Source organism: Chelonoidis abingdonii, chromosome 8, assembly GCF_003597395.2.
Source record: "Chelonoidis abingdonii isolate Lonesome George chromosome 8, CheloAbing_2.0, whole genome shotgun sequence".
Taxonomy (NCBI): Eukaryota; Metazoa; Chordata; order Testudines; family Testudinidae; genus Chelonoidis; species Chelonoidis abingdonii.
The window spans coordinates 54,834,365-54,859,409 of NC_133776.1; the positions used below are offsets into that span (position 1 = coordinate 54,834,365).

At 47.9% G+C, this 25,045-nt stretch overlaps 1 protein-coding gene across 4 annotated transcripts in view; it reads right to left on the bottom strand.

The window, feature by feature from the left end:
* The window catches only part of EPHB1 (EPH receptor B1), a 359,407-nt gene that overhangs the window by 290,593 nt on the left and 43,769 nt on the right, over positions 1-25,045 (bottom strand). The window lies entirely within an intron of this gene.

Sequence of the window (25,045 nt, forward strand, 5' to 3'; positions counted from 1 at the left end):
TCACTGAAGCACTTTGAAAAGGTCAAGGGTGAGCATCAATCACCTTCCCTGTAAAAGGAGGTTCAAGAGTGGCTAGCTGGTAGCCACTGGATCAGGGCCGGTGCAAGGACGTTTCACTCCCTAGGTGAAACTTTCACCTTGCGCCCTCTGCCCCCCGCGCCCCTGCCCTGAGGCACACTCCCCCCGTGGCAGCTCCCCCCCTGCTCCCTGAGGCGCCCCCCTTGTGGCAGCTCACCACCCTCTGCCATGAGGCATCCCCCCCGCCCCAGCTCACCCCTGCTCCACACACGAGCATCCTGAGCAAGCCGTCGCTGCTTCACTTCTCTCGCCTCCCAGGCTTGCGACACCTAAGCTGATTGGTGCCGCAAGCCTGGGAGGCGGGAGAAGTGAAGCAGCTCACCCCTGCCCCGCCTCCTCCCCGAGCACGCCATGGCTGCTTCTCTTCTCTCACCTCCCAGGCTTGTGGTGCCAATCAGCTCAGGCGCTGCAAGCCTGGGAGGCGGGAGAAGTGAAGCAGCCACAGCGTGCTCAGGGAGGAGGCAGGATGGGGTGAGCTGGAGCGGGGAGTTCCCCTGCATGCTGCCCCCCACCCCCCTTACTTGCTGCAGGCGGCCCTCTCCATGTTCCCCTGCCCCAGTTCCCTCTGCCTAAATGCTGTCGGTGACTGGGGCGGTCAAAGATCCGGCCGCCGCAGTCACTGCCGAAGAAAATGGCGCCCCCCAAATCCTAGTCCCCTAGACGACCACCTAGGTCGCCTAAATGGTTGCACCGGTCCTGCTCTGGATAGACCCTCAATGTCAAGTGGTGGTGTCTGAAGCAAAGATCAGCATCTTTCAGCTTGTTAGTCACTCAGTTTTCCCCCAGGATGTCATTGTTAACACCTTCCATTGGCTTTCACATCCAAAGATGGCCCTAAAGTTTGCAGTTTGGAACCTCACCCAAGCCTTTCAGGATCTCTGACTGTCAAGGATAAACTGTCCAATTTCAGCCTCACCTGGCTGGCCTGAGAAGAGCTGGTTCTGATATAGGATTTTCCCCTCAAGAAATAGATAGGGGTTGCAGTAAAAAGTCATTCAGAGAACCCAGCAGAGAAGACAGCTCCACAGAAGAGAGGGTATGTCCCATATTCTTCACTCCGGACAGATAAGCTCTGCTTGGTGATTATTTGATGTGTCTGTATAGACAAAAGGAATTGTTGCTTCCTTTTAGCACTATGCTATGCACACACCTGAACTCTAGGAAAACCTTCTGCAATTCCCAAATTGTAGTCCTTTCCATCAGTGCTCCACTTTCACTCCCTGCTGTTTCATCATTCTCTGTCCCCTACTACCCACAAGGTCAGCTATGTCCTATTCTGGAATACCAAGACCAACTGGTTTGGGTGAGTATCTTTATGACAAGGATGCCAACAGGAATCTATTATCACAATGCACAAATGAGTTTGGGTCAATAAGATCATGAAAACAACAAGAAGTCCGGTGGCACCTTAAAGAGGTTTTTTTACCCACAAAAGCTTATGCCCAAATAAATCTGTTAGTTTTTAAGGTGCCACCAGATTCCTTGTTGTTCTTGTGGATACAGACTAACACGGCTATCTCCTGATACTTAAGATCACGAGTGATTCCTCACTGGAGACAGAGATAAGCTAGAGGTTTGGAACTGTTTAATCCTATTTAAAAAGGACCACCTTTTCTCCCGCCCTCCCTCAGCCACTATGTTACTTCAACAGGGAGCAGATTCAGATAACAGAACTCAGAGATTTGAACCCTAGCTCTAAGTCCATTCCAAGTCTACACCATGGCCCCAATCCTTAATTGCATTGCGGTTCAGAAGCCGGATGCATCCTAAAGTCAGTGTAGTTAGCCCTGGGAGGGTCACCCTGTCACAGGGGGACCTTTGGGTGTCACAGAGACAATATAATGGCTTCTATGCCACCCCTTTCCCCCTGTAGGGGTACGGCAAGGGCTTCCTTGTGTTGCCCAGCTGCCCAACAGCCCGAAACAGCTAGTGTAAATCAAAGCAGCCTTCAGGCTACTCTAACTTGCATCAGGAGATCATCCTTGCAACCAGGCTTCAGATTCCTCTGTCCAAAGCTTTCTGTGGGTTCTCAGACAGAACAAATCAAATTGTTTCTATTCTACAGTATTAAGTAATAGGTGCAGATATGTTGCCAACTTTGCTGCAATCTGATTTAACAGCAGTGGCTAGTCATGGGCAAAAACAGGATCATTATCAGGATTGAGCTCTTCCAAAAATAAAGACTTGAGCAGCTCAGCCCTCTTTCTGGGCAGAATCGTTTGAATGTTTTCCAAAACCTTGAGTTTGAAATCAAACCTATATGATTCCTGTCCAACAGCTTCATAACTGCTGGCAAGCAAAGACTATATTCTGGCTTCCACTGCACAGTGTGCCCCTACTGCTTTGAATGGGAGCTCAAGGGTAAATTTGCCCCAAAGTATTGAAATCTACCGAGTGCAAGAATTGTCCTTTGTAAGGGTGCACCAGCCTTTAAGAACAGGCCCCAGATCCACTGTTGTCCTCTTACTTTTGCAGCCCAGACCCAAGACATTGTGGGACTTGGCGTTCAAAGGGGATGTCTGAGAGTTGGAGGCTAGCACAAAGCAAGCTGGGGGGAAAAGGCAGGACTATAAATAGCTCCCTCCCCCCACTGCAAGGGGACACCTAGAGAAATACTAGCATGCCTTTTGGTGAACCCATGGTATGTTTTCACCACTAAATAGCCACCTCTTCCAGAAAAGAAAAAACCCTACATGATGGTAGAGACAATGGGATCCAGAAAAAGGCAGAGAAGTGTTTTGGAGAATGAGGGCTTCCCAATGACAAAGAGAGAAACTATATCTAGAATTTCCAAAAGGTCCCAATCCAGCTACTAACTCTTTTCACAAGCCCAGCATACTGGTCATCAGCTATTGACTCAAGGAGGAGCAGACATGCACATGAATAGCACCTGCAGTTACATTATTAGGAAAAAATTATGGAGACTAATATTCTTCATGCTTCAGGGCATGAAATGTCCATGCACTGGATGCAGTGGACAGACTTCCCAAATTATTTGTTCCAATTGGATGCACACTTCTGTGCACTATGAGTGTGTCACGGCCACTTTCAGACAAAACATCGAGTGGATAGGGCATAACAATGCTGAGCAAGCGAGCCAGACCTGGGTTCCCCGTGAATGTGGCTCTGCTTTTCCTGTGGCTCCATTTTGGCTTATTCCAGGATGGCAGTATCTATGAGAAGCACTATAAAGTCTAAACATTTATCTGGAGTTTCCCTACGTGTCAACCTCCATAGAGATGTAAAGTGAGTCATTCCCTTGGACCATCTTCTCCAGAAAAGCTTCACGTTTTCTACAGTCCTACATCTCAAATGCCAAACAAGCGCTGTAAGAGTGTTCGAGGAAAACCAACTCTTATTATGAAAGATACATTTGAAATAATGCAACTCTTAATTACTATATCTTATTTAAAAATCTAAGACGGTCCAGCCTACCCCATAAACATGACACAGTGCTAGAACTTCAAACAAATCCGCAGAGTTGAACAAAATGAGTTAAAAACGTCATACAAAAAAAAAAATCAGTCCTTGCCATTTTCCCTAGATACCAGTTCTCTGGGAAAGCTGTCAGTCACCAGGTGACCTGCACCTCAATCCACTCCTGGTCTTTTAGAAAGCGTCCTTCCTTCAAGTCTCAGGCCAGCAGTGGTCCCTGGCTGCAGGTAGAATCACACGATTCTCCCACTCTCAGACTGGGCCTTGGGTTGCTGTCCCCTGGTATGCACCCTAGCTGCCTCAGAAGGTCTGATATAGGCTGATTCTCTGACGTTCTGTCCCTGCTCCTGGAGGGACCAGTGACCAGAGAGCCTCCTGAAGGCACAGCATTATTTGTTTAGAACAAAAGCATTTCCAGGAAAACAGGTCAGAAAGCTAAGTAAGCCTCTATGCATGTCTAGCTTTCCCCTAGGGCTTACTACCCGCTGCATCTAGGGAGGGCAAGCTTCTTTAGACCCTCTCCCAGAGTCTGGGTCAGCCTGTCTCTCAAGACAGCATATGACAAATGCCCCCTCCCCTTTCAAAGGCTAACAAGGCTTGAGAAAAGAGACAGGATCCTTATAGCTAACAGCTTACCCCATTATCCATCAAGTGTGTGCTGGGTCCTCTTATCTAGGTCTATTGTGTTGCTTTCCAGTTTCCTCTTCACACAGTCCCCTATTAAGTTAGATTAATACAGTCATATGGGAAATTCTAATAATGCCCCATAGATACAGTAACTATATCTCACTGGGCAGGTCACTTACTATATTCAGACTAGTACATACCAGGATTCAAACATTAATAAATAGTGACAGATGAGGAGACATATTGCCCAACTGTCTAGTTCAGGAGTTCTCAAATTAGGAGTCAGGACCCCTCAGGGGGTCACGAAGTTATTACATGGGGGGTCATGAGCTGTCAGCCTCCTCCCTCAACCCTGCTTTGCCTCCAGCATTTATAATGGTATTAAATATATTTTAAAAAGTGTTTTTAATTTATAAGGGGGGGTCGCTCTCTGAGGCTTGCTATATGAAAGGGGTCACCAGTACAAAACTTTGAGAATCACTGGTTTAGTTACTATGTGGTCTTCATCGTGGTATCAGAATACCTGGCAAGACATTAAAAATAGGCCCCTTACCATCAGTGCCTAACTGTTGTGTGTGAAGGGCTACTGAAGGCTTGAGAAAAGAAGTGGGTCTTGTGTACTTTCCTCTGGGTGCGGTCAGGTCTGTGATCAGTCTGGTCTGCTGCAGGAGAGACTTCAAAATCTAAGTCCAGGACCTGGGAGATGTCTCTGTGGTATTCACAGCCTTCCCAGACTGGTTGGCTACCTTTGTTCAAACAGCCTTATTGGTCGAGAGAGGGTCATGCTGCCTGCTGATCAAGGCAGGGCTGTAGCAGGGCCTGACACCAAAAGCCAGTTTCTCATGGTACAGGTCAGCATGGAGAAGAATCAAGCCCCTTAGTTCTAGTCCCTGTTTATGGCCAAAAAAACCTAATACAACACTGGGCATATTATTTTCAGAACAGAATATTGTTAAAGGACCCCTCCATTGCGAAATCTATCCCACCCAAATTCCTCTGCTGCCCCAGACAAGCCACAAATGGTTACTCCCTCATTTACAATACGTCAGAAACTTTAAACCCAAATGTCAGCTGTACTCCTAACATAAGAGAGAGAGAGAGAGAGTGAGTTAAAAAACAGGGAAGGTTTGGGGAGAAGCAGTTCCTTTGTGACCTGTCTTACAGGCATTAACAGGAAGGGTCCCACAGTTTAATTTATGCCCACCGTTAGTATTGCTCACTGAAGACAAAGGGCGAGCCAAGCTTTGGAAATGCAGAAACAAAGACTCTGCTATTGGGGATAAAGCTGTAATCTAGTCACTTTTGTGGTTGCTGTTTAGGATAAGGCAAATATTACGCTACTGTTGCTTTTAGCCAGTATGGCTTCTTACTGAAACACTGCCAAGAGCTGTTCTGAGAATAGCTTCCATTTCAGAGGCAAGTTCAGCTAAGCGAGGTCGTCCCTGCTTTTCCACAGGATCTGACTAAGAAACTTAGGGCCAGTTCCTCAGCTGGTGTAAGTCAGCATAACTTCACTGACTTCAGAGGAGATGGTCCATTGCTTCACTGGAGCAATGTTGATTTATATCAGGCAAGGATCTGGACTGTACACTTCTCAGAGTAAAGCCACTTGTAACCTGCTAAGTAGCTAGCAGATCAGAGCCTGGGAAGGCCCAATTCAGCTCCCGCCAAGGTCAGTGACTTCTGCAGGAGCAAGCCCAAGCCCTGGATCAATGAAGGCTGCCTTATCTTCACTCCCAGAACTAGAGTGGCTGACAGACACTCCGGAAGTATGTCAGTTGTCAGCAGATTCTCTGCAGTTCAGCCACCTCCTGAGTTTTAACCAGTCCATGCTATGCGGACTGATGAAGAATCACTGCTCTCTGATCTCATCTCGCCAGCTGCTCTCCTAGGAAGTGCAGCTCGCCTCCTCCTCTCAGCACCTCCCTTCTGTTAGATTCTCCCTTTCCTCCGCAGGCCTGGCATAAGCAGCAGTCCTTCCGCTAGCGCAGCTTTACCAGGCCATGCAATAGCAATACTGGCTCTCCTGTCCCGTGCCTAGACTACAGGGTCTACAGCTATTTCTCTTGCTTCAGCTTTAATTTTATTCTCTTCCCTGCTGTCACCTCTTTTCTTGTTTCCCACGCGGAGACAGAATCATAGAATACCAGGGTTGGAAGGGACCTCAGGAGGTCATCTAGTCCAACCCCCTGCTCAAAGCAGGACCAATCGCCAACTAAATTATTCCAGCCAGGGCTTCATAAAGCCTGACCTTAAAAACCTCTAAGGAAGGAGATTCCACCACTTCCCTAGGTAACCCATTCCACTGCTTCACCACCCTCCTAGTGATTTTTTTCCCCTAATATCCCACCTAAACCTCCCCCACTGCAACTTGAGACTGTTACTCCTTGTTCTGTCATCTGGTACCACTGAGAACTGTCTAGATCCAGATAATTCCTCTCCATACTCAGAATCACTCATAACCTCCTGGCACTGGACTGGATTTGATTCCCTGCTCTGCCAAAGACTTCCAGTATGACCTTGGGCATGTCACTTCACCTATCTGTGCCCTCTGTAAAGTGATATTTCCTTTTGCTCTGTCTGTCCACTCTATTGGAGACTGTGAGCTCTTCAGGGCAGGTCAATCTCTGGTGTGTACTACAAGCACTTTGCCTGTGCAGTATACTGGTACAGCTACACCAGTAAAACCTTCCAAGTGTAGACCTGGCCTCAGTGCTAGGACAGTCACCAGCATCTTAACCATTGGATTGTTTAGGGCTGAGCAGGATTAGACAGTGTGATAGCAAAAGATGCTGTCTGGCCTAGTCCTGCCATCACTGTTATGCTAGTGGAGCTGCACAGGTGGGGCAGTGCAGATGGGGAGATTTCCCAATATAAATCTCATGTAGATGCAGTCTAAAAATGGACTCCTTAGACCAAATGCTAAGTGCAGTTACTTCAGGAAGTTTGCCGACTGCTTAATACTCACAAAAACAACAGCTTGATTCATTTGGGATGCGCATATTTGATATTTTTACACCCAATTATCTTCCCGAGAGCCAAGACACATTCTTCCCCAGTGAGCACTGCGTAAATGCTCTCTGCCAATATTAAACTGATTTGTCTTGCCTTTCCCCATGTCATGAGCATATAGATAAGGGTAGCATAAAATCCCTCCTTTACCTGTAAAGGGCTAAGAAACTCAAATAACCTGGTTGGCACCTGACCAAAAGGACCAATAAGGACAGAAGATACTTTCAAATCTGTGGGGGAAGGTTTTGTTTTGTGCTCTGTGTGTTGTTCTCTCTGAGACAAAGAAAGAGACCAAGCAAGTAATCCAGCTCCTACTGAAATGATACATCTAATATTACAGAAATAGTAAGTAATAGCAAGGAAATGCATTAGATTATCTTTTGTTTTAGCTTGTGACTATTCTCTATGCTAAGAGGGAGGTTTATTCCTGTTTGTTTTTGTTTTTTTGGTAAATTTAAAGTTTTGCCTAGAGGGGAATCCTCTTTGTTTTAAATCTTATTACCCTGTAAATTACCTTCCATCCTGATTTTACAGAGGTGCTTCTTTTATTTTTTTCTTTATAATAAAGTTCTGTTTTTAAGAACCTGATTGGTTTTTAGTGTCCTTAAAACCCAATGGTTTGTTCTGTGCTCACCTTGGTTACCTATTTGGTTGGTATATTATTCTCCAGTCTCCCCAGGAAAGGGGGTGAAGGGATTTGGGTGGATATTTTGGGGAAACAGGAACTCCAAGTGGTCCTTTTCCTGAATCTTTGTCTAACTCACTTGGTAGAGGCAGCAATACCATCCCAGGGCAAGGAATTTGTGCCCTGGTGAAGTTTTTAACCTAAGCTGGTGGAATATAAGCTTAGGGGATCTTTCATGCGGGTCCCCATATCTGTACCCCAGAGTTCAGAATGGGGACGGAACCCTGACACTCCACTTCCCTAAGTCTTGTCCTCCTCAGAATGATCACAGGCTAAAGCCAGATATTCAGCAGAGCCAGAAGTCAGATCTTTCTCCGAACCACTATTATAACCCAAACTGACAAGACTCAGGAAGAAATACAACATTTGACAAAAATCCTCAGGTGAGTGACCAGAAGGTGCTGGAACATGTGAGGCCAGATTTTCAATTGAGCTCAGTCTCATTTAGGCACCTAAGTTGCAGCCAGTTTTCAAACTAGCACACAGAGTGCTGAGCTCTTTGCAAAGTCTGGCTATGATTTAGATCCCTAAACACTTTTGGAAGTTCTGCCCCAATAGTATGCTCTTACAATACTCCACTCAGGCCCATGCAATCCCTGGAGAGGGAACGCACAAAGAAAAAGGAAATCTGGGGAAAGGCTACAAATGTATTCTGCTTTCGGTGAAAGGGGATGAGCCAAGCGCAAGCCGTCAAGAGACCAGGCAAAAAAGGGATAGAAATATTGAAATCAAATAAAGGAAACTGCAAAAGCCACATGATTACAGCAGGCTCCCACTCTCCTGTTATCGGCGCAGCTTTCACTTAATCATTCCCTCGGAGCCAGCGAATGGGCTAAACACCATTTCCAATTTCTGCACCATATGGAGCGAGCTTGGAAGTGCAAATGAGGCAAAGAGCCTGAAAGGCAAGGAGAAATAAACACTGCCTGGAGTGCGGTGATAGCAATGCACAGTGCTGTTCACAGGGTAGGAGAGCCAGCATCAGGATGGAGCAACCTGTGCATGCTCCTCATGGCCTGGCCGATGTCAGGTACACCAGAGAGGTGACATTTTGCTTCTGAGAGAGATCTGCGAGCTTTGCATGCCTTGGCCCCCTGTGACTTGGCCGCAGCAGACCATGCACTCTGCCCGGTGTTGTCTTCTCCCCCACTTCATCACAGAAAAGGGGAAAGAGCAGCATCTTGCCATAAAGGGCTGCATTTGGCTGTCCCTGCTGGCAAAGGCATGAAAGAATCATGGGTTTTTATTTAAAAAATAATAATAAATTAATAATAATAATAATAATAATAATAATAAAGGAAAGATGATTCAAAGCCAAAGTCAATGAAAGAGATAGAAGGGAATATGGCAATGTCTAGAAAGAGCAGAGGAGAGACAGTGAGTGTAACATAGTGAAAGAATAAGGGTGTCAGAAAGAAGGTCTGTGTACACAATCAGAGGGAAAAGAATACGCTGCAGCAGTTCAAAGTGAAAGAATTCTCTCCAAGGCCTGAGTAATGAAACCTGAGCCCTTGGTTTCTCCCTCTGACAGCCCATGATTGCTGAGCACAAATAAGAACCTGCAGAACAGGGGATTAAAGGAGTGGGAGTGGAGAGAGATGAATGAGGCCCTGCCCAAAGAAAACTAACAGCATCCAGGGACAAAGCAAATGAGGGGCATGGTGTGTGGGGGGGGGGAGAAGGAGGGAGTAACTCTGCAGTACAATTCCTCCACAGTGCTCACCCAAAGGAAGGCGTGGGTGTGTGAATGCACTGGATACTACCATGGGACTGGGTTCTGAGGACACCTTCCCTAAACGAGGAAAATTTCATTTCAAGGCAGGCCTGGAGGGGCGCTTCTCCTTGCTCTCCTTTCCCTTTGTCATGTCCAAATCTGGACTGAGATTGCCAAACTGACCTCACACATACACCCTACATTGACTGGTCTATAAAGTCCTATGAGCCAGAGAGAGAGCCAGGCGGTAAATAGAACTTTCATAAAATGGTGTTTTGGCTGGAAAATATTTTCAGAAGGAGGAAAATTGAATCTGTGTTTTTTCGTTTAACTGAAGCAATAGCCATCCTGACATCCAAGCCCAGAGCAGGAAGTGACTTCCCAAAATGCTTTGAAAAACAAACCAGTTGGCTTTCCAGTTTCTTCAGAATGGCTTGTAAAACCAAAGTGGAATTTAACATAGCTTTCCGTTTTTTATTACCTTAGTTGAATCGTTGAGGAGAAAGAAATCAGACCACGGCATGTCAAGAGAGATTTGTAGGCACAACAGGAAATTACAATGTCAGACTTGTGTTACCTGGTTCCAGCACTCAGGTCTGATTTAATCTTTGCACTGAATTAAAAACAGCTTGAGGTTGAAAGCAAAGGGAGGAAAATCCTCTGCCAGATATTGTTTTTTAAACTGACCCTTCTCAATTTAAAAAGATTTGCTGTTCTAAAGAGGCACATTCTGACCCATCCTCCATGAGTATGAGGGGCCTGAGAGTCAATGGAACTGTACTGCGGAGCTGGCAGGATTCCCCCACCTCCCGAGATGCACCCACATACAGCTGTGTGCAGCAGACCCTGAAGGTGGAGTTGAATAGGAAAGTGGTGGGCAAGGGGCCAGCAGATATTGAGGCTGGCATAGCAGCCACAGAACAGACCTGCAGCTCCATGACCTGTAGTCTCCATCTTCCTGTAGCATGGCTGCAGCCTTCCTTCTTGGCTCCTCACTTCCTCACTGGTTTCCAGGGCTTTGTCAATGCCACGGCACACTACTTCAAATGCACTCCTCTTGGGATTCCCCTCGAGGAGCAGTCAAGCCATAGCCAGAGTAGAACGTGACTGCCTACCAAGTCAGTAGTGATTCTCACATGGACCATGATTACACATCTCCTGCATGGGCTTCTAGTTAATTTCTGGTTAAGCTCGTAATGGTTTGGGTCCTGGCTATCTCTGAAGCAGCCTCTTTCTTCACACTCCATCACGGTAGTTGAAATACTATGAGATGTTCTCATTGGCTAGTACCTAGACTTGTTTGAGGGCAGAAAGCAGGGCATTATCCCTGGATGGCACTCACCTCACCTGTTTGAACAGGGCATAGCCCAAAGCTTAGCTATTGACTCCACTCTTCCTGACTGGGCCGAAGAACAGTGTCGGGGTTTTCTGTGGTTTGGGAATTGCCTAGAACTGGTTGACATTAAATCAGTGTGACATGCTGAATTTGTGTGGCTTTATATTTCTCTTTTTTGTGCTTCTAGAGGTGAAAACAGACACGAAGAAAAAATCAATTTTAAAGGAAAAGAAAGAAAAAGTGGTCAAAATGGCTAGTGGCTGCCATCTGCAATTACTCTACCCCTCTTCAAGGATTTTTACTTCCATCTGAACAGTCTTTAAATATTTGTTTGACAGCTGGTCTATTGAGTAGATAAAGGGTGTTTCTAGGATTTCTAAATGCTTGTTTACACAGTCTCCTGTATCAGCGCTGCAGGGCTAATAAAGGTGCATTAAAAGCTCATCTGAATATGCCTATTGCTAAGAAAGCCTATCAGCTTCCGTGCTTTGCTGGATAGTAATGACTATTTTGTAAACAATCCTTAAATCTGGGCTCCAGCAGCTCTGGCAGTGCCTTTAGGATCAGACAGGCCAATAAAGCACAATTTAAGTTTGTTAACTAAGGATGATATTCCTATACACCCTGCACAAAGACTGAGTAAATAAGGTGTGCAAGGGGCACAATGTGGATTCTGGGATAGGGCTGAAGAAATAGTTGCAATATCACAGACTGCTGGGTTGCCTCCTCGGGGTATTAGGCTTATTGGATGTGTGAATCCCTAATCTAGGACAGCACAGCATCATTCATAGGACACAGAGTCCTCCTTTCATGGCTCACCCATTGACTACATTGAGCTTTGAATCCAGGCCTTGCACAGGACCAGACACCACTGGTGAATTTCAATACTATTGAGTCACAGTGACAATGGAAGCAAGATCAGAAACAGCGGCACGCTTGCTACTTATACAGGAGGTATGACCTGGAAGTGGAAGCCAGGTGGTTGCCCTGACCATACCAAGCACTGAAGAGCTGGGACTGGAGGGTTTTCTGTATGTCACAACAAAAGCTGGCTTTAAATAGGCACCCTATTTATGCAGAATTTTATGCAAAAGATGTAGAAAAATGCTTGCTCATTATGGGCCCATTCCCAGGGCCGGCGCTTCCATTTAGGTGACCTAGGCAATCGCCTAGGGCGCCAGGATTACTGGGGGGCAGCATTTTCCCGGGGGGGGGCGGGAGGTGGCTCCAGTTGACCTGCCGCAGGCGTGCCTGTGGAGGGTCCGCTAGTCCCGTGGCTCCGGTGGACCTCCCGCAGGCACGCCTGCGGCAGGTCCACCGGAACCGTGGGAGCAGCGCGTCTAGGGCGCCAAAAACACTGGCACTGGTCCTGCCCATTCCCAAGTTTATGGAAGTATCCTATTGACTTAGAATCAAGCCCTATCTTTGTGCAATTTTTTCATTTTTTAAATAAAGCAAGTCAGAGCAGTGACTTTAAAATTTGGCATGAAAATAAGTCTTAACAGATATTGTTCAAACTCCTTAGCCTTCAAATCAGACTTATTGACTTCTGCTTTTAATTCTCATTGTGTTTCTCTTGCATTCATTGGGCAATGCAGATTACCCACAGAGCTAATTTCACAGCTGCACTTTCCACTAAAACAACAAAGGTGTTACTTAGCGGATAAAATATCTTCCTTTTATTTCCATTTCCATTATTATTAAGAATATAAGAGAGAGCATATAACAACCAATGGATTGCTGTATTTTTTCAACCCTAAAAACAGCGGCTGATGTTCAGAGGCGCTGAGCATTCACCAGTTTCCTTAACTTTCAATGGAAGCTGAGTGCTCGACAACCCCAAATATCTGACCCACAAAATACATGAATAGCTGTTTTTGCTGCAGAAACAGGCCTGTTTTTCAATAACGTTTTGTTGAGGGGAGATTTGTGTCTGTTTTTAAGCACCTTCTTACTGGTGAAGTGTTCTGGGTTGACAGCTGTGGGGCAGATGAACTGTATCCAAAACACGTATACTGGGATTATCAGGAGCACTCTGACTGGCCTAACCCTAATCCCACTGAAATCAATGGACATTTTACAGTGACTTGTGTGAGCAAGTTAGGTTAGTGTTGAGCACTTTGGAAAATGATACCCCTACTACCACTCAGCTCTTACATAGCAGTTTTCATCAGTAGTTCTCAAAAGCACTTTACAAAAGACAGTTTATTCATCCCCATTTTACAGATGGTGAAACTGAGGCATAAAGGCAAAATACCTTCCCCACAGTCACCCAGCAGGCCAGTGGCAGAGTTGGCCATAGAACCCAGTCTGAGTTCCAGTCTAGGGTCCTAGCCAATAGGTCCCCCCACAGTACAAGTAACGGCAATGTGTCCTAAGCTTCAGCAGGCAAATATCAATAGCGGTGTTAAGAGGGTACTTTAGCCTTCACTCAATCCTTCTATTCTATGGCCAAGGCTACTAACAAAGATATTAGTGTAAGATATGTTTGGTGGTTTTTGCTGGAGCCTTCCCACAAGTAAATCACCGCTCCCCAGGTGAACTGGATTCCATTCAGTCATTCAACCTGGCTAACTAAGTGTGAAAGGTTTAGGAACTACAATATCTGATCCCTCATTAACAGTTTATTCAAACTCTGCACTTTTTTCCAGTATACACATTTCCATTGTATCCACTTAATTAACTATTGGCATCATTTTCACTGTTGGGGGGTTCTCATGAAGACATCTAGTAGCTTTTTTGTAGATTAACTCTTTTCACTTTGATAATGCAAAAAATAAAATGTTTAATAAATAATGAAAGAATAGTGAGAAGCAAGCTACTTCACATGAACTTCCATACTATCTTCCAGGACTAAGCAGCTGCCCAGGGCTGGCCCTACATCCAATTACACCCCAGGCAAGGAGGGTCTTTTGCACCCGCTCCTCTCCATTTGTTAAACTTTTAAATAACGTATTTTTTACTGCCTGTGTAGCCCATTTCATGACTTTGATGCATGATTTATCCTTGTCATGTAAAATGATGCATTTACACTCTCGTGTCTGTAAATCTGTATTTATTCATGCCATATATAGAAACAAAATGTAGTTCTCAAAGTCCAGAAGGTTCCACAAGATTCTACCAAGGTCCAGAACATTCTAGGAGGTTAGTAAAAAAAAGAATCCACATATGGATAGGGTTGCCAGGTATCCAGTTTTTGACTGGAAAGTCCAGTTGAAAGTGGACCTGTTTAGGATGCGGTCGGTACTGCTGACTGGACACCAAAAGTCCAGTTACAACAGTAATCACCACCAGCAGGAAGATAAGAACAGCTGATGATGATGGAGGAGGAATTCTAACAGCACGCAGCATTTGAGGAGTGTGGCTAGCAGTCAGGCTCGCTGCCCAGACACCCCATCCCTAGGGTTGTCAGGGATGTTCTGGTAGAAAAAGAACCCTGGCAGCTCCCGTCAGCACTGCTGACTGGGCCGCTAAAAGTCCGGTTGGTGGTGCAGCGGGACTAAGGCAGGCTCCCTGCCTGCCCTGGCTCCATGCAGCTCCTGGAGGTAGCTGGCATGTCCAGCTCCTAGGCACAGGGGTGGTCATGGGGGCTCCGCGTGCTGCCCCCACTCCCAGTGCCAGCTCTATAGCTCCCATTGGCTGGGAACTGTGGCCAATGGGAGCTGCAGGGGCAGTGCCTGTGGGCAAGGGCAGCACTGAGAGCCCCCTGGCTGCCCCTGTGCCTAGAAGCCAGACATGCCGACTGCTTCCGGGTCCCACTTGAGGTAAGTGCCACTTGGCAGGAGTCTGCACTCTGAACTCACTCTCACATCTCAATCCCCTGCCTCAACCCTGAGCCCCCTCCACACTTTGAACCCCTCAGCCCCAGCTGGAGCCGCCTTCTGAATCCCAAACCTCTCATTCCTGGCCCCACCCCAGAGCCCACAACCCCTAATGGAGCCCCCACCCCCTCCTGCCCCCCAACCCCCTGCCCCAACCCAGACCCCAAACCCGCACCCAAACTTTCTCCAGCACTCTGCCCCTTGCACCCCCTCCTGCCCCCCAACCCCCTGCCCCAGCCCAGAGAAACTAAATGAGCGCAAACGATGGTGGGAGGGGAGATGGAGTGAGTGGGGGTGGGGCCTCAGGAAAGGGGCGGGGCAAGGCAAATGTTTTGTTTTTGTGCAATTAAAAAGTTGGCAACCCTACTCATCCTGCCTTCTCAATCTTCCAGGGCCATGGCTCTCTCTCTAGCTCCTCGCTCCGGAGACTGACTTTATGCCCCACCGTGCCGCAATTGGGAATTCAGGCAGGCTCTGTGTCAGCTCCTCCCAACCTGACTCTGCAGGTGGCAGGTGAGTCCCAGGGGAGGCGGGAGAGAGCGACAGGGGGGCTTGTAGTGTCCAGTTTTGAAAAACTGGAAAGTTGGCAACCCTACATACGGAATACCTGAAACATTTTACTTTAAACATTCTATTTTCCTTTTTGTAGCTAACAACAAAAATAGCACCCCAAGCCCGGCACCCCTGGTGGTCGCCTGGGTCACCTGCCTCTAATCTGGACCTGCAGTTGCCTCATGACAGTCACATCATGTGCCACTGTTATGCCACAACATCATCCCATTGCAGTGAGGAGGTATCAGGTCATCAATGAAGTAGCATGATATAGTGATGTCACACTGCTTCACAAACTATTCTGGAACTGTTTTAACGTCCTGCAGGTCTGGGTTATAAAAAACAGTCCTAAAAAGTCACAATGCCCCACAGCCTGTGCTGGTGAATTACACTACCATCTGAACTAGATGCACAGTGAAACTGACTTTAAGATAGTCATAGTGAGTTTCCCATTGCAACCAAATCAACCCAAACCATTCTGTGTCTGCATTGCCAGTACCACCATGTAGTTCACATGAGTCTAGTACCTGGTGTAGGAGCATAAAGGTAGCTCAGGTGACCAATTAGTTATTAAGAAGTGTAATGACACAAGGGCAAGAATGCACAGCAGATCCCCAGCACATAAGCCCTTGGGATCGTTGCATAAGGTTAGCATGCTAGGGTCACTGTATTAATGCTGAACCCACAGGCAGTCATCCAGATCACAGCCCCCACCACCCATACAACCATTTTCATCAGCTACAACTTTAACCCATGAAAACCTGTCTGTGGGAGTAAAGATTCACTGACGGCCCATGATGTCTGGCTCGGTATCCCTGCTAGCTATAGATTCCATCACCCTAGGTCAGACCCCTTTTTAGGGCTGCTGCAGGCTAGTGTTCAGAAAGATTGCAGCCATCACTTATTGCAGATGCAGGAGGGCTTGAGGGGAGCCCTTCCTCTGTGTAACATTAATAGACTCCAGTGAGCCAGCTCTGCTGCTCCCCATAGTGACTGTAGCTGTAGTGGGCTCAGTGCATGGGAAATGTCCTCCAGAGCCTTTGTCAAGTGAGCCCGAAATCCCAGGACCTTGCAGACAATCAGCCTCCACTTGGCTGGCTGGCGAGAGAACTGACACAAGCAATGAGGGGGTAGAGCATATTGTTTTCCTTCTGCAGGGAAGGGGAAGGACCACTCAGAGCTGGAGAAAAGGCAATATGAACCTCACCAGCCTCTGTGCAGCCAGTTGCTGTTGTAAAAATATGTCACTTTGATGCAGAGTTTAGTTACCCTTTTGTTTAAACAAGCTTTTAGCATGTGACCTGAACAGCGCCTGAAGCCATGAATGTGCCCCCCATCCCCATTTCGCATCTGTATTTAGGAACCACAAAATAGTGCTTGCTCCCCTCTGCCCTTGGGCAGGCTAGTCCTTTCACTGCAGGGAGAGGCAACCTGCAATGAAGCACGAAGTGCATGGCCATCACATGGCTGGACACATCCTGCTTGGCCATTTCACTGAGAAAGAGGATGCAGGTGAGAGCTGGGTGGGTGCAGAGTGAATGAATGGGTGGGATGCAGGTGAGAGCTGGGTGAATGGAGTGGGAAGAGCTGGTGCTCCACAAGGTATGTTTTAAGAACTCTAGAACTTTGCAATCAAACCTCTACCAGGAGCCCTGGGATTCACATTCCAGAGGATGCTCCACACATGAAAGCTAGCTCAGGAGACATGGGACCACAAAGAGCTCTTATTCAGTAGATTTATGAACCCTACAGTGTGAGCTGCATGGGCATCTCCCTATACTAGCCTTGCTCACTCCATGCTGCAAACAGCTCTAGCTTCTTGACAACCCTTCTGATCCATGAACTTCAGGGAGCTGGTGAGAGAAGGTTGGCAGGATACGACGCTTGGCGCCTTTCCTGTCAAGCACACTCCTGCCTTCAGCCCAGACGCCTGTGTGAGCGTGAGCTGGGAAAAGACTCCCAAGGAGCAGGCATGAGGAGAGCCATCTGTGAGCTGGGAATCGGGCCAAAGCCGGTCTTTTATTTGCTGGGACTGTTTCCTTTTTGGCCAGATACATAAAGCTGTCTTAATGAGCAGCCAACACCTAGCTGAAAAAATTTTCTCTGTTCAGAAACAAGCCTGCTTCTGCTCTGGGCTTTCACCTCACACCACAGCAACAGTAAAGACCTGGGTCCAGGCACTCAGGCTGGCTCTAGGAGTCAACTGGGTGGGTCTAGTGCAACAGCTGCACATGGACCAGGAACTCTTTAAATCCTGTTTTATGTTTGGCCAATTATATTGCTGTCAGATCAGCCACCTACCTCACTATGCCACAGCCCCTCACCAAGTTATCAAAGTACCTTACAAGAAGGAAAACAGATACGTTTTAGCTAAGTGGTTCTCTCTGCACCTGTTCCCTGATAGCAAGGGGTTTTTGTCATTTGTTACATTATCGCGGTCGTTATTGTAGTAATTGTTGATTATTACTACGGCTCTTATTGCTGATGGGAAGCAAAAGGGAAAGAGGAATGTCTTGCACTTTGGCCTGCAGGCACCCACGTTCAGCACTGTCCTGATTCAAGGTTGCTCTGAAGGGAGTTCTGCCACTGTAAGCCAGCTGCAGAGACACCACTTGTCTCCAGCTCCCACCGATCTAACTCTTGTTGGGAGCGGTTACTTGGCTGCCAGGGAGCCCAGCTGTTGTGGAAGGCCCTAATGATGGAAAGGTGGGTGGTCCCCACCCAGTGAGAACTTTGAAGATTAGGACCATGACCTCGACCCAATACCAATACTCAACAGCAATCCAGTGGGTAATCTGAGCAGTGGAGTAATGTGTCTGTGTCCACCAGTGTTAAGCACAGGCAGCATACAGCATGTTGGACTAGTTGCAGGTTTTCCCAGAGCTTGCCAGATATAGGGGATTCAGTAATCAAGCTTGTAGATCACAAGAGCACGGATTACCATGGCCAGATCCATTTCCAATGGTATAGGATTCAGGGCTCTGGCTAGCTGACAGTGAGAGAAGGTCATTCTGACCATTGGAGTCCTTCTGGACTCCTCTTTAACCTGAGGCCCCCAAAGGTATACACCCATTACTCGCACTGGGAGCTGAGTGCACCAGTGGCACCTGATAACAGGGTGCCCAGTAGTTCTCCAAAGCACCTTGCCCCCTGCCAGGATCACTCTTGCCTCAGGCTCAGTTTCAGCCACCTATTCTTCCTCCAGCTGCTGATTTGACTTAGCCATTGGAATAGCTTGGAGATAGCAGCCATGTGAAGATGCATGTCAATATACTGTAGACATTTGAGGGTGTGTGGGGGGGGGGGTTACCATTCCCCTAATGCTTCTACACAAATACAGTAGATGGAGAAGGTAGAGCTTCTGGGGATCCACAGGTGCATACCTGTCTATCTATGCTACCTATTACCATAGTATCAGTGCTCCAGAGGTGGAGATACAATTGTTCACCCTAACTCTCTGGGTCTCATCCAAGAGGAACATACACTATTTCCTCTGCATGTTTCTGGTTATCCTCACTACTCTAAGGCACTTTGATGGTATAATCTCTTGCCTCATGGTTGGTCAAATGCTGCTGATCAATCCAAAGTTTGATATCAGTAGCACCTAGGACTCTCAGTCATGGACCAGGACTAAGTGCTGTATATGGACCATGTGCTATACAAACATGTGCCTGCTGTCCACCATGGCTAGGAGATTGTCCGCTGGCACATCCAGAACTCTCTGTTGCGTCATAGTCTGGTAGGAAGTGTGACTGGGAGGGATCCAGAATACTTGTGGAGGTATTGGAATTGCTCTTTTCACGTTCAAGACTGGGAGATTGGACACTGAGCAGGAGTCAGAAAACTGGCAGTATTATTAAACTATTTCTGAAGCATCTTGTTGATGATGGGAAGCCAAAGGGAAAGAGGAAAGGAGCTATAGAGTGAGGTGGAAAACCTGCGGGGGGGAGACAGAGGTGAAAGTAAGCCAGTACAGTCAGGGCCGGCACTAGGATTTCTGACGCCCTAGGCGCCGGGACATTTCGCCAGCCCCCGCGCGGGTCTCGCGGCTCTGGCGGAGCTGCCGCAGGCATGCCTGCGGCACGTCCACCAGAGCCACGGCTCCCTGACCCCAGGGGGGGTCGCCCCGGGTTGCCGGGTTGCGGCGGCGGCTTCCTGACCCGGGAGGGCCCCGAGGTGCCGGACCGCCGCGGCGGCTTCCTGACCCGGAAGTGCCCCGAGCTGCCGGACCGCCGCGCGGCTCCCTGACCGGAGCGCCCGAGCTGCCGGACGCACGCGGCGGCTCCCTGACCGGGAGCGCCCCGAGCTGCGGACCGCCGCGGCGGTCCCTGACCGGGAGCGTCCCCGAGCTGCCGGACCGCCGCGGCGGCCCCTGACCCGGGAGCGCCCGCGCGCTGCCGGACGCCGCGGCGGCTCCCGACCCGGGAGCGCCCCGGGCTGCCGGACCGCCGGCGCGGCTCCCTGACCCGGGAGCGCCCCGGGCTGCCGGACCGCGCGGCGGCTCCCTGACCGGGAGCGCCCCGGGCTGCCGGGGCTGCGCGCTGACCCCGGGCGCCCTAAGCTGCCGGGCTGCCGCGGCTGCGCGCTGACCCGGGGCACTCTAAGCTGCCTGGGAGCCTGCGGCAGCCTGCTGCTGCCGGCAGCTCAGACTACGCAGCGGCCGCTGCAACCATTTAAAAAATTTGGGGGGGGGGCCGCTTTTTGGCGCCCCCAAACCTTGGCGCCCTAGGCAACCGCCTAGTTCGCCTAAATGGTTGCACCGGCCCTGAGTACAGTCTGGTACAGTGTACCGGCAAGAGCCAGTATGCCTTGCTGGACTGGATCGGCTTCTCCGGCGGTGATTTAAAGGGCCCAGCGCTCCAGCTGCTGCGGGGAGCCTTGGGCCCTTTAAATCACCACTGGAGCTCTGGCAGCTGGGCTCAGGCAGGGATTTAAAGGGCCCGGGGCGCCTCGCAGTGGCAGGAGCACCAGGCCCTTTAAATCTCCACCTGAGCCCTGCCGCCCCGGGGTAGCGGCGGCAGGGCTCCCGCGGAGCCTCTGCAGCTGGGAGCTCTGGGGTGATTTAAAGGCCCTGGGGCTCCCAGCCACAGCCAGAGTCCCAGGGCCTTTAAATCTTGAAAGCCCTTCCTCTTCTGGTTGAGGCCACGCCTCTTCCAGTTGAGGCCACGCCCCCACTGAGGACTCCGGCCTACGGGTAAGTCCTTTAAGTTCCTTTTACTCCTGGGGGCAGAGGACCACCACCAGCGATTTTAAAGCCACAGACTTAAAAATGTCTCTTCAGAGGCCTAGTCCCAGCCCAGCTCGGGTTTTGTGACTGCGTTAGGCTTTAGTTCACATCGGGTTCTGTCTTGTGCCCACAGAGTTGAATGCAGAATCAAAGCAACCTCTCCTAAACACAGATTTCCTACATTACCCCAAGAACCAGGCCATCAGAGCAGTATCTTCCAGTTCTATTGCAACCTGCAAGCCCAATCACCAGAGCTAACGGCCCCCTGGGCCTGCCTGTCTCTAACATGTCTAGCAAGTGAGAGATGGTTTCAGGAACACACGATTCTGTTTTGTGCAATGCTAACTCTTCACATTTTTAAAGTGGTATCAGTTGAAGAGACTAAGCTTCCCTATAGTTTCATTTCCATCTCCCCCTTCTCCTGAGGATCCTGACCCATCCTCCCTGATTGCAGCTGTCTTATGGACAAAAGTAACTTTAACTGCACATTGTGCTGTGTCTCGTTGTGGATCACCAGCTGAACAGTGGGACTGTCACAGCCTCAGAATTCTGTCAGCTGGGCAATCCAATCTGATTTAACAAGAGAGGCTTGGCAGTGACCGAGGACAGCCAATTAGACATGAGCTTACCGTGTGATATGGCAGAAAGAATGATCAGTGTAATTTTGGGCTGGATCTGAAGAGGGGAGGGATTTAATAGTCCTCTCTGTTCACAGCACTGCTCCAGCTGTACCTGGGATAAGCATTTAGTTCTGAGCCCCTCATTACCAGAAAATCTAATGTCACCAGTTCAGAGAAGAACAGCAGAAGCAGTGAGTGGAATGGAGAAGAAAAAGGGGAAATCTGCATATCTTTGCTAAGAGATGACTAAGGAGTGGAGGCACCTGATAGCAATGTACAAGTATCCAAAGGTTGAAAACCCCAAGAAAGGAGAGGAATTTAGCATAATTTCCCCCACCCTACATTCCACCCATCTGTTCCCCTCAGTGCTGCATAAGGGAAGGCAGCCTATTGGTTTGAATTAGAGTACCGCACTACATGATACAAATACACTGAGCAATGTGATGCTACCATAAGATACAGATGAAGAATGCAGTGCTATAGAAATGTTGCATATTAAAAAAAGAGATTCTCAGATAACTCAAGTAAATGGACATTTGTCAATTTTAAGGCCAGAAAACATCATCATCATTTAGTCTGACCTCTTGCATAACATAAGCCATAGAATTTCACCTAGTGATTCCTGCATCTTATGGTCAAGCTAGATCATTTATAGAAAGATATCCAACCTTGATTTAAAAAGCAGTCTGAGTTAGGGTGACCAGATGTCCCGATTTTATAGGGAAAGTCCCGATTTTTGGTCTTTTTCTTATGTAGGCTCCTATTACCTCCCAACCCCTGTCCCAGTTTTTCACACTTGCTGTCTGGTCACTCTAGTTTGAGTAGTCATGTACACATCAGATTCCCAGCAGCCTACCAAAGGCAGGACTTAAATTTACACTTCTTGGGTGCAGCTCAGGGTCAAAGACAATCCTATGTCAATAAGCCACCAAGAGACTGTTAAAACAGGTCTATTCCAAAATACCAGGCTATTCTGGGGCCTATCGTGAGAAGACACTTTTCTAAACATTTAAGACTGGTTAGTGAAGAGGATTTAGAGAACTGAATGTACACTGCATGCAATTAAAAAAAATCACAAGAGTAACATGACTATGAGCAAAATCTTGGGAGTCATTGAGAGTTCTTCCATGGACTTAAATAACCAGGATTTCACCTTATATATTTCAGTTCCATATATTGTCATATAGCCACTACCACTTCAGGAATAGAACTATATCCATCTGTCACTATTCATCAAATAAAAATGGATGTTATGACATGCACATTTTCTATGAGACATGAAAGGAGCAAGAATCCTTTGATTTTTAAAAATCAGGACTATGTTAATTATATTGTGGGTGATACAGTAGGTGGCATTCTGATCTCCAAGTCAGTAATGAATCCATACACCAGGATGGTGTATGGGCTGTGTTGACAGAGATGGTGTCTTCTGGAGGAGCCAGACTGGGCCCTTCATGGAACAGGGTCCTGTAGGGAGGAAAACTCTGTGGTGACTCTGCAAGGTGAGGTGAACAACAGGGGGTTCTGCCCCATGCCTGAACTCTGGGGCCCTTTGACACTCCCCCTTCCATTTCCTTGACAGCACAACTCCAGCCAAGCCATTCCACCCAAGTTTCATATGCCCCCAGCTGTCCCTTGAACAAGTCTCTGGTTCCATGAAGGGATGAGGGGTTCTATGTGCAGATGGTGGGTACTGAAAGTCTTAGTACAGGCTCAAGAAAACATTTAGTTGTAGCTGAACTGGAAATTCCCAGTCAACCTCTTGGTTAGGAGAGAGCGAAGGCTGAGAACCTGCATAACTTAGAGATTCTTCTCATTCAGGATGTAGCAGGGTAAAATAAAGATTTCAAGTATCTGAAAGTCAGGAAATTTGGAATCAAGGTTCCACAAAACATCTAAATAGTAAGACTGCAGGCCTGACAAGCCTCCACATGTAGTCATGTATATCCTGCCTCATCTACATTTCCTGTACGGGATGCAGACCACCCCCCACCCACACCCATCGTACATAACCACAAGAACTACATGGACATTTGCAACATCAGTCACTCCCCTCATGCCCCTCCCCCTTCCACAATAAGACACCCTAGCCCAAGCAGAGTTCCTGTAGCCAAAATGGGAGAAGAGAGACATGGACTCCCTAAGGGAGCTCACTATTGGCAGTCTCTTGTATGTGGAAGTGGGTCGTAGTATAGTGATAGGCCAATATTGACATGGGAAACATCCAGCCACCACAAATTGGCCTGAACCTCCTCAAGACACCCACCGATTATGAGTCAGCTCCCTACATTTCATAGGGTGTCTGTGCATATATGCTAGAAACTCAACCATCCCACCGCCCACCTGTCCAGGGCTGCCTTCACCATCTGGCACCCTCTCACAACTGTATAGGGTGTTGCAGTGAGTCTGACTCGGTCCCCCCCCGCACCCAAAAATCATCCTATAGCTCCATGATCGGTGGTTTCTAGGCAGGTCATTAACAGCCTCCCCCTCTCCAGGACAATCAATCAGCATTTGTCAATAAAAATCTCATTCTTCCAAGTCTATTTGCGCACCCCATTTCTGTGATGGTGCAGAAATCCAGAGTATACAGTCAGCAAGCTGTCCTTTGTACCATTCCACAGGAGAATCAACAGTGCCTTCAACCCTCTGTGTACAGACTGAAAACCTACTATACCTGATTTATTCACCCTCTCAGTAGGCACATGCCAACTCTGCTGTAGCACGGGGCCCACCCACAACCCCTCTAACCTACTGCCATGACTAGCAATCTCTCCTCTGCTTCTTTTCTCATACCAGACCCTGGTTCTGTCCCTTCAGCCACGTCTCCTCTAGTTCTGATTCAGGGTAAGGAGGTCAAATTCATCTTGCTGCTTTCTTCACCTTCTAGTAGGTCATTTAGGGGGAACAGCAGAGGCAACAGATCCTCAAAATAGGTGAAAGAGGACTGCCATACCCTGGAGACAAGCAAGAGAGGCCATGGGTTATTGTGGAAGCTCAGAAGAGTGTATGTCTGGACACTAGTCACCGATTGTGAAGGAACCAGATGGGGTCTCACTGGTTTTACACGGGTAAGAGCTCTGTAAAAACAAAGGCCAGCCATACACTCACAGAAATGCTTAGATGTACAAATACCCTGCACACAAAACCTTAAGAGTGTTCACACACAGACAAGAGAAAATGCTTAGAAATAATACATGCATACAAACAAAAGAGCACAAGCTATTAATCTGGGTGAACTGAAGGAAATGAAATCGTTATGTCTGTAGCTACAACATCTAGAAGAACAAATTTCCTGCCTGGATAATAAATGAATTCTTTTGTTTCATGTTGGCCTCAATCACATGACTATCTTGGCAGATTCTTCATCCAGAAGATCTTGCTGTATAAATACCCAGATGGGTTTGAATTTCAACTGCTTAAAAAACCACACGCCACTAATTCTCCAGACCCCCTTCTCCTCTCCCCGCCCCCCACCCTTAAATATCCTAGCATGCAAGCAAGGAAACAAAAGACCAGTATGGCCTCATTTTAAAGGTTGCCAGTTACATCTGAGTGATACACATGAAATTTTAAAGAAACATCCAGACATCAGAACAACATACCAACGTTAATGTGTGTAATAAATTACCACTGACAAAAAGAGAAACGACTCATGTATAAAGCATTTTAAATATTTACAGCTCAATTGTGCCTTCAAGGCACCTAATCGTGCTGCAGGCAGCATGGTGCTGCGATATGCCAGCACAGTGCTTCCTGCACGTGGGTAGGACATCCACTTCTACAACCTTTTAAGAGGTGCTGGGTTGGTTCACTTCCACAGCTAGCCGGCTCCCCTGGCCTGGGCCTTAAACCAGTTTCCTCCTTGCTCCTTTTGGAGGTGACTAATACCATTGCACCCAGGGGACCATAAGGTTCCATCTGGCCTGTCCTCCTGG